Genomic DNA, 18,965 nt, shown 5'->3' with positions numbered 1-18,965 from the left:
GTGTGGTCTAGTCTACTGCACCTTGAAGTACTCCAGTCATCTAATATTTTTTTCCTTTAATAGTCCCATATTAAAATGCTTGGATTATCTTCTGAATAATTTGTGTGTAAATAAAATTGCAAATATTTTACTTTGGCAATCGCGTTGCTTTCAACATATTAAATTTCACCATGTCACCACCTTGCTTCCATTTCATCCATTACAGTAGGGTGTGGTGCAAAGGATTGAGTACAAGAGTAAGAATTCTGCAAATTATTACTCGCTCTGACACTGTCTGACCTTCTCTAAGTTATATAATCAACTGGAAAACTGGTTTTTCCATCCCTACAGCATGGGTGATCATGTCTACAGCCAAGTAGTTGTAAAACAAAAATTTCATGACCCTCTGTAACTATGGAAAGGATGTGACAGATAATGGGGTAATGGGGGTAGAGCCAAGAATAACACAGAACTCTGCTGTGCCCTCACAAAACTTGTGGTTTCAGACAGATAATTAAATAAGGGCAATGTACCACGTGTTATGACAACATATAAGAGTGACATCATCCAGACCTGAGGCAAGGGTGGGGTAGGCAGGTAAGATTTGTTGGTCAAAGTGATTTGAAAAGTTAGACCAGAACCATGAATAGCAGTGATGGGAGGAACAAGAGCTGGGTGATGGCATTCTAAGCAGAGGGACTGGCATGTGCAGGCCCAGAGACAAGAGAAAGCATGGTATGTCTGGAAAAAAAAAGAGAGAGAGAGCTCACTCTTGGCTGGTGTGCAGTGAAGGGTGAGGGTGGAAAGGTAAGTGAGTAAAATTCATCAGGGGTAGGTAAGGCACACTAAAAAGCTAGGACTTTATTCTATAAACAATGGGAAGGTTTTAAGTCAGGGTGTATGATGAGACTACTTTGGGTGCATTTTGGAGAGTGATTTTGGAGGGCAATAACATTTCATTCTTAAGCACATGGTATGATATATTTCCTCCCACATATTCCTATACTTAAGGACAATTTAAGAAGAGCTTGAGCTATGATTAATTAATATATTTTGCTAAATTATTTCTCTGTTTTTCTCCATTAAACACTTTCTAAGTTATTATTCTTTACTTAGTGTACTTATTGGCCACTAACTTTTTTTTTTCCACTTTCCATTTTGTTTCAGTAGAAATAATAGTCATCATCAGGCACCAGATGAAAAACAGACATTACTATGCTTCTAAAAAGGGTATCCCTAATTAAATTAAATTAACACCTGAAGAGCAATGCAACTGTTGGACTGACACAAGCAAGAAGGAAAAATCTGCCAACAGAGAGGAAATGACAAACACAAAAAGTAGCGGGCATCCATTTCTGGGAAAACAGTGCAGACATAACTTTTCCTATTCCTCCTGGCTAAGGACAACTAGAAACCCTGAGCGTTATATACAAAATAATTGTAAGAAGACTCTGAAAGATGAATGTAAGAAGGCAGATCAGCTAGGAAATTTGGGGTCCATGGAAAAACATCGTGTTGAGTTCCCTGTGTTTTCTATTTTCTCACATATTCCAGACTTGTACCTGAAGAAGCGGGCAACCGAGAAACACCAATGGGCACAGGAAAGAAAAAAAAAAGCCCCAACAAAATCCTGCTCTCTCTAACCAAAGGATCAGGAAAGGGGTAGCCTAGCAAGACAGGAAACTTTTAGACAATAATCACTCTACCCCAGCCAAACACTGCAGAAAAAAACAAAACAAACAAAAACAACCGTGGCCTCACTCCCATCCATACTAGCAAAGGCGGAGCTAGATGTCTAGACTTCCATCTTTGCAAGGCTGTAGCACGGCACTTCTGGATGAAGTACAGCCAAAATGCTCCACAGAAGCGAGGATAGTGAGACTTTGTCTTGCTTAATTTGGACATGTAATTAGGAGAGACCAGTCCCTGGAAAAAGAGATCATGCGTGTTAAAGTAGAGGGTCCGCGAAAGAGAGGGAGACCCTCAATGAGATGGATCGACACAGTGGCTACAACAATGGGCTCAAACACAGCAGTGATTGTGAGGATGATGCAGGACCAAGCAGTGTTTTGTTCCATTGTGCATGGGGTCGCTGTGAGTCGGAACTGACTCGACAGCACCTAACAACAACAACAAAGCAAGGTACCCTGACAGCCCACTGGAGTGGTATCAGAAAATGCAAGTAGGGAGTCCAGGCTTGCATCCTTGCTGGATGGTAATGAGACCTGGTGTCCTGAGGTGTCAGTGAAGCTCACAGAAGGGGGGGATGGTGTGTGTCTGTTTGCTCAACAGACCCAGAATTTTTTTTTTTTTTCTCCCTCTCCTTACGGGGGTAATATCAGAGAAGGGCTAGAAGAGGGCTAGTAGAGGGTCAGAAATTTCACCACCATCCAGCTGTAATGAGGCTACCCCTCCCCTCCCCGTGGTGTCAGGCATTTCTACTCCTCCCAGTCTGGATAGTATCAGTGGAGGCTTAGTAGAGAACTAGAATTTTTGTACCTGCCCAGCAGTAAGGAGAATTTAAGGCACTTAATTTTTCTAGTTTTGCCTTACGTATTGTACACATAATGTGTGTTAATTTATTTTTTTCTTATAATTTGTTTTACAGTTCATGAATTTCTTTTTATAATTGCTTCCATATTTTGATAAAATTTACAAATCTCAAGGTTTAACGGAAAATTGCCCAACAATTAACATTACGTATTTGTTAAATGATTTCTTAAAGAGTAAAAATCCATAGTAAATCTGGAATGCCATGTCTTGCACTGTTACATGAATGAAAACACTATTCTAAACATCAATACATGCAAACAGCTTTAAACACACACAATACCACTGCTTGTAGGAATAAATTTGGAAATAATCTCAGTAACTAGATAACATGAAAGAGATAAATGTGTGATTAGCCACTTCCTATTGCTGAACTCTGCCTTGCAGATGGCTTACTTTGATTCTAAGCCAGCGCTTCTCAGGGTCAGTAGACTTGTTCACCTTCACTTCTCCAAAAAAGGAATGGAAAATTCTCAGGGAGATGGGAACCAAGCAGAGTTTCCATATGCTGTGTTTTAGTATCTAAACCTGCTGTTTGTTTTATTTATTTACTCATTCACTCATTCACCAAAAATTAATGCTTACTCCAAGACCAGGTGCTGGGTAGCAGAGGGAATAAAAAAATGAAAGAGATATAACCCTCTCCTAAAAGAATTCAGAGAATATTAGCGGAGAAAAATCTACCAAAAATTATAATACCACGTGGTAAGTGTGAACATAGAAATGATATTTAAGAAAAGCAAAAAATCTGGGTCTAACTGTGTCAGGGCAATGCATCTATGGAAGAAGAGGAGAGAAAAGGTTTCATAGGAACACTGAGTTTGTGAGGAGTCCCGAAACACTGGTTAAGAACTGAACAAGCAGACAAGACATGGGATATTCTAGACAAAGGGAATAAACGAGCCAATATTTAGAGCCAGGAAAGGACTTGATACCCAGAGAGATAATTCGACCCTAGTAGAGTCACATGACTTTGATATTTCCTCTATAACTGTTTAAAAAGAGACACTTCTCTAATTTTTTTGACTCTCACTTTAGAGCATTAATTCAGTTTGTCAGTATAGAGCACAGTCCTTCAACCTCAGTACTGTTGACATGTGGAACTTGTAAGGGGCTGCCCTGTGGATTATAGAATGTTTAGCAGCAGCCCTAGCCTCTACCCACTGAATGCCAATAGCGATGACAACCTCCACCTGTGACAATCGAAACAGTCTCCAGACATTGCCAAATATTCCCAGGGAGTAAAATTGCTCCCTGTTGAGAACCACTGGTATAGGATAATAATTCATATTTATCAAGCACTTACTATACGCCAAACACTGTAGTAAGCTTTTTACAAGCATTATCTCTCTTAATTGTTACAACAATCCTACTATTATTAATTCCACTTTGCAGACAAGGAAACTGAGGCCCATAGTGGTGAAATAACTTGCCCAGAAAACACAGGTCATAAGTGAGAGAACCATTATCCATGCCCCGGATTCAGGTCACTAACTGCTATCAATAGTTGACATCCTCTCAGTTGGCATCATCAGCACTTAGCAAGGCACATGGTGATTATCAGTTTGAACCACTGTAGCCTAACTTCACTAGCTTGGGCTATCATTTTCAAATCGCTAACAATTCCAAACTTGACTAATCATCTAACATTTAGTGAGCACAAACCCTGCGCAGACCCCACAGAGCCTAACACTGGGGATACTGAGCTATAACAAGGAAGCTGCTATTCACTTTAAACGTATCTTGGAGAGAGCAGCAAAATATCTCTGGATCATTTCCTTGAAGGATAATGACTGTGTAAGGATGTGGATGGATTATAAGCAATGTCACAGAGACGGCATGGACTCTGGGGTGAGAGACAGCTGTGTCTGGATGTTAGCTCTACCGATTTCTAGCTGCATTACTTTAGGCAAACTTCTTAAGTTCTGTAAGACTCAGTTTCCTCTTCTGCATATAAAGAAGATAAGTTCACAAAGACTTGCAGGAGGCATACCAATGTGGCATGGATCATCTTAAGAGAACCGGTTTCTAGAACCGTAACATTCATATGTACTCTGACCTAAATGGATCTGCCTGAAAAAGTTTTTGTGGTACCTTTAAAAAAAATTTTTTTTTTAATTAGCTTTCATTTTATAAAAGAACTGTTTACTTCTCACTCCCAAATCTTACCAGGGTGCATTGCCTCAATGTGAAAAACCTCCAGCACAATTTAAACTCTTGGTACCTGAAAACCTTTCTTTAATCACGGCCTTTAGCTTTCATAAAGAACCCTGATGGCACAGAGGTTAAAGTGCTCGGCTGCTAACTGAAAGGCTGGAGGTTCGAACCCACAAGCCGCTACAGGGAGAAAGATGTGCAGTCTACTTCCATAAAGATTTCAGCCTTGGAAACTCTATGGGGCAGCTCTACTCTGTTCTATACAGTTGCACTGAGTTGGAATTGGCTTAACGGCAACAGGTTTTTTTTGGTCAGTTTGTCATACTGTGGTGGCTTGCATGTTGCTGTGATTCTGGAAGCTATGCCACTAGTACTTCAAATACCAGCAGGGTTGCCCATGGTGGACGGGTTTCAGCAAAGCTTCCAGACTAAGACAGATTAGAAGAGGGACATGGCAGTCCACTCCTGGAAAAATTGGCCAGTGAAAACCTTAGGAATAGCAGCGGAACATTTTCTGATACAGTGTCCGAAGATAAGCCCCTCAGGTTGGAAGGCACTGAAAATATGACTGGGGAAGAGCTGACTCCTCAAAGTGGAGTCAACCTTAATGACATGGATGAAGTTAAGCTTTTGGAACCTTCATTTGCTGATGTGGCATGACCCAAAATGAGAAGAAACAAATGCAAACATCCGTTAATAATCAGAACATAGAATGTACGAAGTATGAATCTAGAAAAATTGGAAGTCAACAAAAATGAAATGGAACACACAAAAATCGATATCCTCGGCATTAATCAGCTGAAATGGACTGGTATTGGCCATTTTTAATTAGCAATCACATGGTATACTACACTGGGAATGACGAGTTGGAAAAAACATTTCAAGATCTATCCTGAAATACAGCAATGTCATTGAAAGGATAATACCCATATGCCTGCAAAGAAGACCATTTGATAAGACTTTTATTCAATTTTATGTACCAACCACTAATGTCAAAGATGAAGAAACTGAAGATTTTTACTAACTTTTCCAGTCTGAAACTGATCAAGTATGCAATCAAGATGCATTGATAATCACTGGTGATTGGAATCAAAAGTTGGAAACAGAGGGGAAGGATCACTAGTTGGAAGATATGGCCTTGGTGACAGAAATGATGCTGGAGATTGCATGACAGAATTTCACAAGACCAACAATTTATTCATTGCAAATACCTTTTTTAAATAACATGAACTGCCACTATACATGTGGACCTTGCCAGATGGAACACACAGGAATCAAACTGACTACATCTGTGAAATGGGGTAATAAAAAGGCTCAATATCATCAGTCAGAACTAATCAAGGGGCCAACTGTGGAAGAGACTTTCAATTGCTCATGTGCAAGTTCAAGTTGAAGCTGAAGAAAATTATAACAGTCCACAAGAGTCAAAGTACAACCTTGAGTACATCCCACCTGAATTTAGAGACCACCTCAAGAATAGATTTGATGCATTGAACACTAATGACTGAAGACTAGCTGTAAGATGACATCAAGGATATCATCCATGAAGAAAGCAAAATGTCACTAAAAAGACAGGAAAGAAAGAAAAGGCAAAAATGGATGTCTGAAGAGACTCTGAAACTTACTCTTGAACTCAGAGTAGCTTACACAAATGGAAGAAATGATGAAGTAAAAGCTGAACAGAAGATTCCAAAAGGCAACTTGAGGAGACAAAGTAAAGTATTATAATGAAACGTGCAAAGACATGGAGTTAGAAAATCAAAAGGGAAGAACACACTGGGCATTTCTCAAGCTGAAAGAACTGAAGAAAAAATTCAAGCCTCCAGTTGCAATATTGAAGCATTCTACGGGCAAAATATTGAACGATGCAGGAAGCATCAAAAGAAGACGGAAAGAGTACACACAGTCACTGCACCAAAAATAACTGGTCAACGTTCAACAATTTCAGGAGGTCACATATGATCAAGAACCAATGGTATAGAAGTAAGAAGTTCAAGCTGCACTGGTGAGAAATCAGGCTCTGGGAATTGACGGAATACTAACTGAGGTGTTTCAACAAACAGATGCGACGCTCGAAGTGGTCATTCATCTACTGCCAAGAAATCTGGAAGACAGCTACCTGGCCAACCAACTGGAAAAAATTCATATTTGTGCCCATTCCAAAGAAAGATGATCCAACAGGATGCAGAAATTATTGAACAATAGCATTAATATGACACACGAGTAAAATTTTACTGAAGATAATTCAAAAGCTGTTGCAGCAGTACATTGACAGGGAACTGACAGAAATTCAAGCCGGATTCAGAAGACGATGTAGAATGAGGGATATCATTGCTGACGTGAGATGCATCTTGGTTGAAAGCAGAGAATATCAGAAAGATATTTACCTGTGTTTTACTGACTATGCAAAGGCATTCAACTGTGCGAATCATAACACCTTATGGATAACACTGCAAAGAATGGGAATTCCCGAACACTTAACTGTGCTCATGTAGAACGTGTACATAGACCAAGAGGCAGGGTTCAGACAGAAAAAGGGGATATTGCATGGTTTAAAATCAAGAAAGGTATGTGCCAAGGTTATATCTTTTCACCATATTTATTCAATCTGTATGCTGAGCAAATAATACAAGAAGCTGGACTATATGAAGAAGAACGCAGCATCAGGATTGGAGGAAGACTCATTAACAACCTGTAGTATGCAGATGACACAACCTTTCTTGCTGAAAGTGAAAAAGGCTTGAAGCACTTACTCGTGAAGATCAAAGACCACAGCCTTCAGTATGGGTTATACATCAACATAAAGAAAACAAAAATCCTCACAACTGGACCAAAAAACAACATCATGATAAATGGAGAAAATATTGAAGTTGTCAAAGATTTCATTTTACTTAAATCCACAATCAACGTCCACAGAAGCAGCAGTCAAGAAATCAAGTAATGTAGTGCATTAGGCAAATCTGCTCCAAAAGACCTCTTTGAAGTGTTAAAAAGCAAAGATGTCACCCTGAGGACTAAGGTGCACCTGACCCAAGCCATGATATTTTCAATCACGTCATATGCATGTGAAAGCTGGACAATGAATAAGGAAGACTGAAGAAAAATTGACACCTTTGAATTATGGTGTTGGTGAAGAACACTGAATATACCATGGACTGCCAGAAGTACAAATCTGTCTTTAAAGAAGTACAGCCAGAATGCTCCTTAGAAGCAAGGATGGCTAGACTATGTCTCACATACTTCGGATACGTTTTCAGGAGGGACCAGTTAGTTCCTTGAGAGGAACATCATGCTTGGTAAAGCAGAGGGTCAGCAAAAAAGTAGAAGACCCTTAAAGAGATGGATTGACAGGTGGCTGCAACAATGGGTTCAAACATAACAATGATTGTGAGGAGGGCGCAGGACTGGGGAGTGTTTTGTTTTGTTGTGCATGGGGTCACTATGAGTCAGAACCAACTCGAAGGCATCAAACAACAACAACATCACCTTTCATTGTCTTTCCCAAATTTCAGTTAAATACCTTTAACATACTTTCTGACATTGGAATGTCTGTGGTAACACTGGGGTGTTTTGAATTCAGATACGTTGTAGGATAAGTAGGTATGAATGTTCAATTACCACCTTTCTTTTCATCCCCTTTTCCTTTTCTTTGACTATTGTACAAGACTGTGCCCCATGAGCACAAAGCAAAGAAGAAAATATCCATAAGAAAAACTGAAAGCTATTTATTTCATCCAGCTTACAAACTTACAGCAAGCTCCCTGCCTTATTTATCAATCTTAGTATGCAGTGATATGCTTGCCACTGGAATGTATATTAAACACATTTAGGCTTTTTCTCTCAGAAAATAAAGTCTGATTTGGAGGACAGATTGAACTGTAAGAAACAGCCTTTTCGAATAGGTTACATGGTGAATATTTTTCCATAAATTAAATGAGCTAAGTCTGTGGTTCAGAGATTTCTGTAAGAATACACTAAAGCACACACTGTGAAATTAAAGAATTTTATTAAAAACTCTTGATTTGCTAAAGACGTATAAAAATTTTCATTGTTTTGATTTTCCTGAAATGTTCTGAGATGATTAGGTTAAGTAATAGTGCTTCCAAGACACAGAGTAACAAGTAGGCTTTTAAAAAATATTTTATAGTGTTTTAGGTGAAAGTTTACAGAGCAAATTAGCTTCCCATTCGACAAATTGCTCACAGTGTTCCATTGGTTGCAATACTCACACTGTGTCAATACGCTCCCCATTTCTGCCCTGGGTTCCCAGTTTCCTTTAGTCTGGTTTTTCTCCCCCTTCCTGCCTTTTCACCTTTACTTTGGGGCCAATGTCATCCTTTTGGTCTCATATAATTGTTTGTTTTATGGAGCATGTTCTTTTTGAGTTTTATTGTTTATTTTATAGACCTGTCTATTGGTTGGGTGAAAGATGATTTCCAGGAATGTCTGCAATTTTAACAGGTAGCCTTTTAGGTTTTAACAGCCTTTTAATACTAAGTCCTGGTAAAGCTTTTTTGTGTGTGCTTCCCAGAAATTGAGAAGTGAATGACTGTAGTGATTGGGTAATAACTCTTTTCGAAAGTCAAAAGGTTTCCAATTTTTCAGTTTCCCTAAAATTGAAAAAGGACTTGAGGAAAGTATCAGGTAATAGATCATTTAAAATACTTTTTTTTTTTTTTTTTTATAATAGATAAGTGATGTTATTCTTAGCGTACAGCTCAGGAGAATCTAAAAAAAAAAATGAATGACATTGATTTAACACAACTCTTTCAATTGCATCTCTGTATTTATACGACCATTTTTCAGCACTAAAACGTATAAAAACAAAAATAGAAATAAAAATTGGTGCGATATGCTCTCTTAATTTAAGAGTGAGTAATATAAATCCATGAATACATGAACTAACTGAAAAAGAGATGGATTTCCAATAATATTTTATTTTTATGTGTAATAAGCATCAAAACTTATGTTTGGTAAGTTATATACAAATACCAATCTTAAGATTAACTCATTCTAGAAAAAATTTTAGTCACGGGAAATTTAAAAACAATTAAACTCATACGCACATTTTTGTAGTAGAAAGAAACAAACCCGTTGCCATGGAGTCAATTCTGACTCATACGGACCTTACAGGACAGTGCAGAACTGCCCCATAGGGTTTCCAAGGAGCAGCTGGTAGATGTGAACTGCTGACCTTTTGGTTAGCAGCTAAGCTCTTAACTACTGGGCCAGCCAGGGCTCTTCTTTTTTTTTTTTTTTTAGAGTAGAGAAGTACAATAATGTCATCAACAAAAGATTTTAGAGCATAAAAATGTATTACACTAGAATAGAATCATGTGGTGACAGTGGAATGGAAGAGATTGGTAAAGCTAGAAACCATAGAAATTTTGTGTTAAAAAAAGATTGTTGCTGTTGTCTTGTGCTGTTGTCAATTCCGACTCGTGGCGATCCCAATGTGTTACAGAGTAGAACTGCTCCATAGGGTTTTCTTGGCTGTAATTTTGACGGAATCAGTTCACCAGTCCTTTTCTTCAGTGGTGCCGCTGGGTGGATTTGAACTGCCAACCTTTGGTTTGCAGTCAAGCTTAAACCATTTGCACCACCCAGGGACCTCTAAAAAAAGAACTTGCTTGTAAATGCACACTACGAAAAACCAAACCCACTGCCATCGAGTTGATTCCAACTCACAGCAACCCTATAGGATAGAGCTGAACTGTCCCATAGGGTTCCCAAGGCTGTAAATCTTTACAGAAGCAGATAGCCACACCTTTCTCCTGTGCAGCGACTAGTAGGTTAGAACTACCAACCTTTTGATTAGCAGCCAAGTGCTTAACCACTGTGTCACCAGGGCTCCTAAACGGACACTAGAAGGTTTCAAATTTGCTATAGTACTATATTTAGATTTCAGCGGTTACATGTAAAACAGTGATTGTTGTTGTCATTGGTATCCAGTCAATTCCAACTCATAGCTACCTGAGGTGTACAGAGTAGAACTGCTCCATAGGGTTTTCAAGGATGTGACCATTTGGAAGCAGATTGCCAGGCCTGTCTCCTGAGATGACACTGGGTGGGTTCAAACCACAAGCTTTCAGGTAGTAATGGAGAATTTACCTGTTTGTGCCACCCAGGGACTCAAAAGGGTGATATAATAGTTTAATTTTAAAATGTTGTTATGGATTAAATTATGCCCCCCACTCCCCAAAAACATGTTGAAGCTCTGCGAATGTAACCTTGTTTGGAAATAAAGTCTTTCAAGATGTTATTAGTAAAGTTAAACATGAAATCATAGTCCTAATCTAATCTGAGTGGTTCCTTTATTTATTAAAGAAAAGAGACATACAGATGAGACAGTCAGAAGAAAAATGGCCACTTGATGATGGAATTATATGCCTGGGCTACCAGAAGCTGGGAGAGACAAAAAAGGATCTTCCCCTGGAGACCTCCAAGAGAACGTGGCCCTGTCAACATCCTGAATTCAGATTATTAGCCTTCAAAGCTGTGAGACAATAAATTTCTGCTCTGATAAGCCACCCAGTTTGTGGTATTTTGTTTTGGTGACCCTAGGAAGCTAATTCAAATGTTAATACAGTACTATGGAAATATCATCTTTTAAAATACTGACAAAAAATTTTAGATGGCTACCTAAAAATCAGGGGTACCAGGTTTTTCAATATTCTTTCAGGGGTTACATGAGAAAAAAAGTTTGAAGACCACTTATTTAGCAGATTTTAGATGTTTTTCCTTGTCACCTTAGCATTGTTATTGGAAAGAGTCACTTAAGATGGGTCTAGGGAGAAGTACAAGGGAAAAAAAAAGATTTTACAGTGATAGGCAGAAACTGGTTACAGTCCTTGTCTCAATGGTTTTAGAATATTGGATGTGATTTCACATGTATCTTTAAAGAATGCAGTACACTGATTTTAGGGTTTGTGATACTCTGTACTAAAGGAGCTCTGGTGGCGCAATGGTTATGCGTTGGGCTGCCAACTGAAAGGCTGGTGGTTGGAACCCACCAGAGTCTCTGCAGAGAAAAGACCCGATGATCTGCTCCTATAAAGATTACAGCCCAGGGAATCTCCTGGAGCAGTTCTACTGTGTCATACTGACTTTCTGTAAGTCAGAATTGACTTGTCGGCACACAACAGACCAGGTTTAATTTTATGATTTTTCCTGTTATAAAATCATGATAGACTAGAAATGTGCACTATCAGGGCTGAATACACACCTTACTCAATGGAAAACTGGACAAATTAGCCTAATCTAGGCAGCTGTTATCCACCCTCCTACTTAAACTGAAGAGAACCAGCCACAGTGTGCTAGCAACATTCCCTCAAAAAAAGCAAATAGGAGTACATTGTACAAATTCCTTACACCTTACAAATCCATTATGAGGCATTGCTGGGGATGTTTTTGAAAAAAAAAACAAAAAAACCCAGCTAAGCTCTGTTCAGAGAACAAGATTTCCAAACATTTTGGTTTCCATTCAAGTATTTCTAGAGCTCGTTGTCTTGTCTCTTTCCAAAGAAGTGATATAATATTTAGGCAGGAAAATGTGTTTGTTTGCAGGAGGTCGGGCGGGGGTGGGGTTGTGTGCATGTATTTACGTGTATAATAAGATATCCCTACATAAATATCCCAGTGTCTCCATTTCTATGGTGTATCCTCGTTTTATTAAAATAATAATAATATAACTGGAGCCTTGGCTCAAATTAGCTAGCACTCAGCCTTGGTCCCTATGCAGTTATAATTTTCAACTTGCAATCATTCCAGACTCACTGAAATGGAACCACTCCTAGAATGGAGCAGTGTCCTCAAGATGCCTATTGTCTCTATACTTGTGTCTCTCAAATCCCTTTAGGGGAAATTCAGAACAGCTGCAGCTGCTTGGATTTACAACAAGCATTAGCTAGCTATTCACAAGTGATTTGACAAGCCAATTATCTTAAAATGCCCGATCTATTAAATCAGCCCTACTCCGTATTTGACTTATTGTTGGCGAAGGTTAAACAAATGTAAATATTTTGCATTCAGACATATACATACATACATATATATGTAAATATATATACACACACACATACATCTGTTATTTCTTACCATGTGCCAGATATTATGCTAAGAGTCCAGCGGTGACCAAGGAAGATATAGAAACCATGCAATTGCCTAAGATTTCAGTAATGAGTCTTGTCTAAGATTCTGGTGTGAAAGCCAACCTCTTAGGACCTATATCCTTTTCCTTGAGTACCTACTATGAGTTCTAAAGGGCAAAAACCAAAACCAAATCCATTGCTGTCAAGTTGATTCCGACTCATAGTGACCCTGTAGGACAGAGTAGAACTGCACCACAGGATTTCCAAAGCTGTAATCTTTAAGGAAACAGTCTGCCACATCTTTCTCCCACAGAGCTGCTGGTGGTTTCAAACTGCCTACATCTTGGTTAGCAGCTGAGCACTTAACCACCATGCCAACAGGGCTCCTTGGTCTGAAGGCAAGCGATGGGAATTCAACATGAACTGGAGAGTCACTCATGGCCTGTTATAATCACTAGTCTGAGGAAGTAGGAACAAAAAGCAATAAATAGTTGGGTGTGGTGCGAAAAGGAAGGCAGCGGAAGAAGCATGAAAAAGAGATCTGAGGAATGAAATAGTGTGGTACTTCGGTTCAACTATAGCTAGGTCCCGTTTTTAGCTCAAAGGGTGAAGGCAGAGGTCAAATTATGTTGAGACTTATACCCTGATGGTGCAGTGGTTAAGAGCTACAGCTGCTAACCAAAAGGTCAGCAGTTTGAATCCACCAGGCGCTCCTTGGAAATCACATGGGGTAGTTCTAGTCTGTCCTATAGGGTTGATATGAGTCGAAATCAACTCGACAGCAGTGAATTCGGCTTTTTTTTTTTTTTTTTTAATAGGCCATGCTAAGGAGCTTGAGGAGTCCTGGTGGCTGAAGTGGTTAAGCATTTGGCTGCTACCCAAAAGGCTGGCAGCTCGAATCCACCAGCCACTCCTTGGAAACCTTATGGGGCAGTTCTACTCTGTCCTGTAGGGTTGCTATAGGGTCACTATGAGTCAGAATCGACTCAACAGCAACAGGTTTGGGTTTTTATTGGTTTTAAGGAGCTTGAACTTATTCTATGAATGAAGAACCATTCAAAATTGTTAAGCAAGGGAGTGACATGATCAGATTTTCATTTTACATAATTTGTTCTGTTTTTCTCCTTCCTAGTGTTACCTGAACCATATGATGCTGCTTTTTGTAGGTCAAAAATGATCAAATATAGGTGATCTCATAATGATCAAACTAATACTTAGAGTTTGAAGTTTTATTTTTATGTGTCTATTTGTGAAATGTCTATCTGTACTAGCAAGATTGTAGGCTCTGGTGCCAGACTACAGGTTCATGTCCTGGCTCTAGTAGCTGTGGACAATTTAATTGACCTTTCAGTACCTTATTTTCCTGATTTCTAAAATGGAACAATACCTCAGAGAGCTGTTACGAAGATCAAATGAACCAATATATATCATACTTGGAACAATGTCTGCCCTTTAGTAAGCACTATTTAAACATTAGCAATTATTACTTAGCAAAAGAAGGAAACAATCAATACATGAATGGATAAACAAGTTATGGTATATTCACACAATGGAATACTATGAAACAATAAAGAACAATGATGAATCCATGAAACATCTCATAACATGGATGAATCTGGAAGGCATTATGCTGGGTGAAATTAGTCAGTCACAAAAGGACAAATATTATATGAGACCACTATTATAAGAACTCAGGAAAAGGTTTAAACACAGAAATAAACATTCTTTGATGGTTATGAGGGTGGGGAGGGATGGAGAAGGGTATTTACTAACTAGATGGTAGACAAGAATTATTTTCGGTGAAGGGAAGGAAAACACACAATACAGGGGAAGTCAGCACAACTGGACTAAACCAAAAGCTAAGATGTTTCCTGAGTATACCCAAACACTTTGAGGGGCAGAGTAGCAGGGGCAGGGGTCTGGGGACCATGGTTTCAGAGGACATCTAGGTCAACTGGCATAACAAAGCATATTAAGAAAACATTTTGCATTCCACTTTGGTGAATGGTGTCTGGGGTCTTAAACACTAGCAAGCAGCCATCTAAGATGCATCAATTGGTCTCAAACCACCTGGAGCCAAGGAGAATGATGAACACCAAAGATACAAGGAAAATATAAACCCAAGAGACAGAAAGGGCCACATAAACCAGAGACTCCATCAGCCTGAGACCAGAAGAGCTGGATGGTGCCCGCCTACCACTGATTACTGCCCTGACAGGGAACACAACAGAGAATCCCTGATGGAGCAGGAGAAAAGTGGGATGCAGATCTCAAATTCTAGTAAAATGACCAGACTTAATGGTCTGAGACTAGAGGGACCCAGAGGACATGGCTCCTCCACTCTCTGTTAGCCCAAAACTAAAACCATTCCCAAAGCCAACTCTTTAGACAAAGATTAGTCTGGACTATGAGACATAAAATGATACTGGTGAGGAGTGTGCTTCTTGGATCAAGTAGACACATGAGACTATGTTGCCAGCTCCTGTCTGGAATCGAGACGAGAAGGCAGAGGGTGACAGGAGCTGGCTGAATGGAGAGAGGAAATACAAGGTGGAGAGGAGAAGTGTGCTGTCATATTGTGGAGAGAACAACTAGGGTCACATAACAAAGTGTGTGTAAGTTTTTGTATGAGAAACTGACTTGAATTGTAAACTTTCACTTACAGCACAATAAAAAAAGAAAATAAATATTAGCTATTATTAGTAATTATTTTTGCTGTCATAGTCATCATCATCATTGTCCCAGTGTCTATGTTAAAGGTGAAGGATGGATAAAGTGATACTAGTAACACAGCTAGGAATGGAAGTAGCACCTTCTTTTCATTAGACCGCATAGCTTTGTTTGGGCCTTTACGCTACTGTTGCATTATGTGATGTTTGATAATCCTGAAAAGATATTTTCTTAACGCTTTAAACCTAATCATTAGTAGTGTTAAAAACTTGTGCCTAATTTCTGAATTCTGCAAAATACTTACAGTAAATGAAACTAAGCTATGTACTTAAAAAAAAATCATAAGCCATTTATGAAGCACTGATTTATGACAAGAAAAAAATATTGATATGTGAATGTTCCTAGTCTCTCTCCATTATGGCTCCCCAAAGCATGAAGCAGAATCAAAAGAGGGAGGAAGATAAGAGGCTTGGGTGGGGCTTCGGGGGAGTGGGTGTGTTGTTATTATTATGCCCATTTTACAGAAAAAACTAACAATCAAAAAATACTAATACGTGTCTAAAATCACATGGTTTGTAATTGACAGTGATTGGATTTGACCCAGCTCTGTGTTTTTTAACATTTCGAGCACAGTTCAGTGTCTATGGTATCTGAAAAGCAATGTGTATAAGAAATGATTTTCAAAAATGCGAAATAAGTGGTGTGATATCTTGAAAATAAACTGGGACTTAGAGAAAAGGGTCCTAGGTCCTTTCTCAGGTTCCACATAATGCTCGTCTTTCCCAAGGCCCCAGTTTCCTCTTGCAGAATGAGGGGTTTAGAAGAGAAAACCTCGAAGATTCCTTCTGGCTCTAAGGAGGAATGATTTGCTTTCCAAAGGCACTGTTTCTACAGTGAGGATAAATACTCAGAATTCCAACTATTCAGAATCCTCTCCTCGAGCAATAAAATAGCTATCATCTAGTCATCCTAAAGGAGACTACCTTGGTTTAGCCTTTTCTGGGGGTCCCTTCTTCATACCGATGACCTTTTTATTGAACAGCACATGCTGCAGTCTGTAATTATACATTTACCTCTGTGGTTAGACTGTAAGTTCCAAGAAGGTAGGGATCTTGTCTGTTTGCTAACCACTGAATCCCTCCCTCCCTAGGGCCTAGCATAGGGCTTGACATAGAGATGGTGCTCAATAACATTTGTTGACAAAATGGATTTTAAACGGAGTTCACAGATTCCAGGTTTTCAGTTCTGGATTAATGAGAGCTAATACTCTTTTCTGACTTTTAGACATTGATTTATACTTTTAGATATTCATTTATTTTTTTTCCTCCTAGCTCTTAGTAAGCCACAAAAGTCAACGATGAGAGATGCCTACTGCAACTACCCAAAATCACAGTGTATATGTTGGAGTCCCAATACTATGTTTCCTAATCCCTTAGAAACAAATACTGAAAATAGCAACACCAACATTTCCATCCATGAAACTACATCTAATTTAAATCCTGTGTGTAGGAGAGAACTGAGGTGAGATTTACCAATCGAAGAGCTGGGACGGATAAACTAGTCTTTTGTGCTTGGTGTTCTTGGCTAGAGACAGCAGCAAGATGTCCTCCTCTCCCTCCAGCGATGCTCAACGACAGGCCCATTCAACCTTGTACGTTTTATGGACTGCTGTGTCTTTCAGTACTGGAATGTACTGCTGGTAGCAGCCACAGTTACTTGGGTAAGTGGGGGCAATGGATTTGTAAACTGCCCCCTCTCTCTTCCCTCACTTACCCCCTGAGATGCAAGGTAACAGTGGCCCTGGAGCAGTGGAGGGCTGGAGTACAGTGCGGCTGAGGCTGCTGGGCCACCACATGGCAATGGCTTACTGGCAGGGAGCAGCCCAGTCGAGGACCACACGGAAACCACACATGCTGACTACAGCATGGAGCAAAGAAAATGAGAGCTTCTGCCTGTGTTTGGTGGGCTAGGACGGGAGGGGTGATGGAGGGAGTGGGTGCTGGGGAGAGTGCCAAGCTGGGCTGTTGATGAGAGTGTGGGAAGATTCAAGGGGAGGGGAAAACAAGGAGAGACATTTTGCCAACTCAAAGGCAGTTGGGTTGATTCCCTCCAGCCCCGCTCTTTCTGCTTAAATGAGAAAGCCTGCTGGGTGGGGTGGAAGCAGGGCCAAGAAAGGAGTGATTCTTCTCGGTGAGCACGGATGGTCAGACCCAGGAAAGGATGTGTTTGCCAGCTGGGATCAGAGCCAGGAGAGGGAAGTGAGGGGAGGCGCAAGAGGAATAAAAGAGAGTGGAAGACTAACACAAGAGGAAATGTCCCACAAGGAAAAGAAAAGAAAGGAAGGAAAGAGAGAAAGCATGACAGGTAGACAGGGGAGAACCACGTTTTCACGCTGCACAGCAGGCTTATCTACCAACTGCCAGGATACAGGAATGTTGACATGAAACAAACAATAAAAGACCACACGGACAGTATAAAATAAACCCACTCCTTCTTAATTTTCCTGGTGGGTGTTAATTTCCATGGGAATGCATTTTCTCAAAACAGTGAAGCATGGAAGAACTGCAAACTATAAAAAACATGTTGCTTTGTAGGTAAGAACAGAACAATTGAGCAAGTAAAATGCGACCAACACAGAGGCACCACATACTACTTCTAAAGATTAGGTATGTCCTAAATTATATCGTAGTGCGTAAGAATCCTAAATTGCTTTTCTTACCTTTCTAATAAAATATAAAAATATAAACATCCCTCCTCTAGGACTCCTGTTGTTGTTTTAGGTGCCATCGAGTTGGTTCCGACTCATAGCAACTCCACGCACAACAGAACAAAACACCACCCAGTCCTGCGCCATTCTCACAATCATTGCCATGCTTGAGCCCACTGTTGCAGCCACTGTGTCAATCCATCTCGTTGAGGATCTTCCTCTTTTCCCTTGACCCTCTACTTTACTGAGCGTGATGTCCTTCTCCAGGGACTGATCCCTCCTGACAACATGTCTGAAGTATGTGAGACGTAGTCTCACCATCCTTGCTTTTAAGGAGCAAGGACTCCTAGATGAGAGCTAAAAATACAAATATCTATGAGGTAAAAAAACATGATGACACTTTTAGAACTTTTTGTTGCCCCTTTGTGGAGACTTTTAAGAGTTAAAAGATCACCAAATGAATGTCGCACTTTTTGTGATTATGTCATAAACTGCATGAGACCTGGTTTTAGAAACCCACTGGCTTTAACTTCCCACAGAGACTGGGGCATATTTTGGCTTGAGTGAGGGCAGTGGAGGTTCACTGGTAGAATTCTCACCTTACAGGCAAGAGACTTGGATTGGATTCCCAGCTAATGCACCTACCTCACGGATAGCCACCGTCCACCTGTCACCAGAGGTTTGTGTGTTGCTATGACGCTGAACATGTTTCAGTGGAGCTTACAGCCTAAGACGGACTATGAAGAAAGGCCTGGCAATCTACTTCTGAAAATCAGCCAATGAAAACCCTACAGAAGACTATGGACTGATCC

The 18,965-nt window shown here is 39.9% G+C and overlaps 1 protein-coding gene across 1 annotated transcript in view; it reads right to left on the bottom strand.

Annotated features, from left to right (window-relative positions):
* Window positions 1–18,965, bottom strand: part of SVEP1 (sushi, von Willebrand factor type A, EGF and pentraxin domain containing 1) — a 193,131-nt gene that overhangs the window by 130,065 nt on the left and 44,101 nt on the right. The gene's annotated exons all lie outside the window — the stretch shown is intronic.

This window comes from Loxodonta africana, chromosome 9 (assembly GCF_030014295.1).
Source record: "Loxodonta africana isolate mLoxAfr1 chromosome 9, mLoxAfr1.hap2, whole genome shotgun sequence".
In the NCBI taxonomy this organism is placed as follows: Eukaryota; Metazoa; Chordata; class Mammalia; order Proboscidea; family Elephantidae; genus Loxodonta; species Loxodonta africana.
Note: the sequence above shows the minus strand (reverse complement) of the source record. Positions and strands in the feature narration are given on the sequence as shown.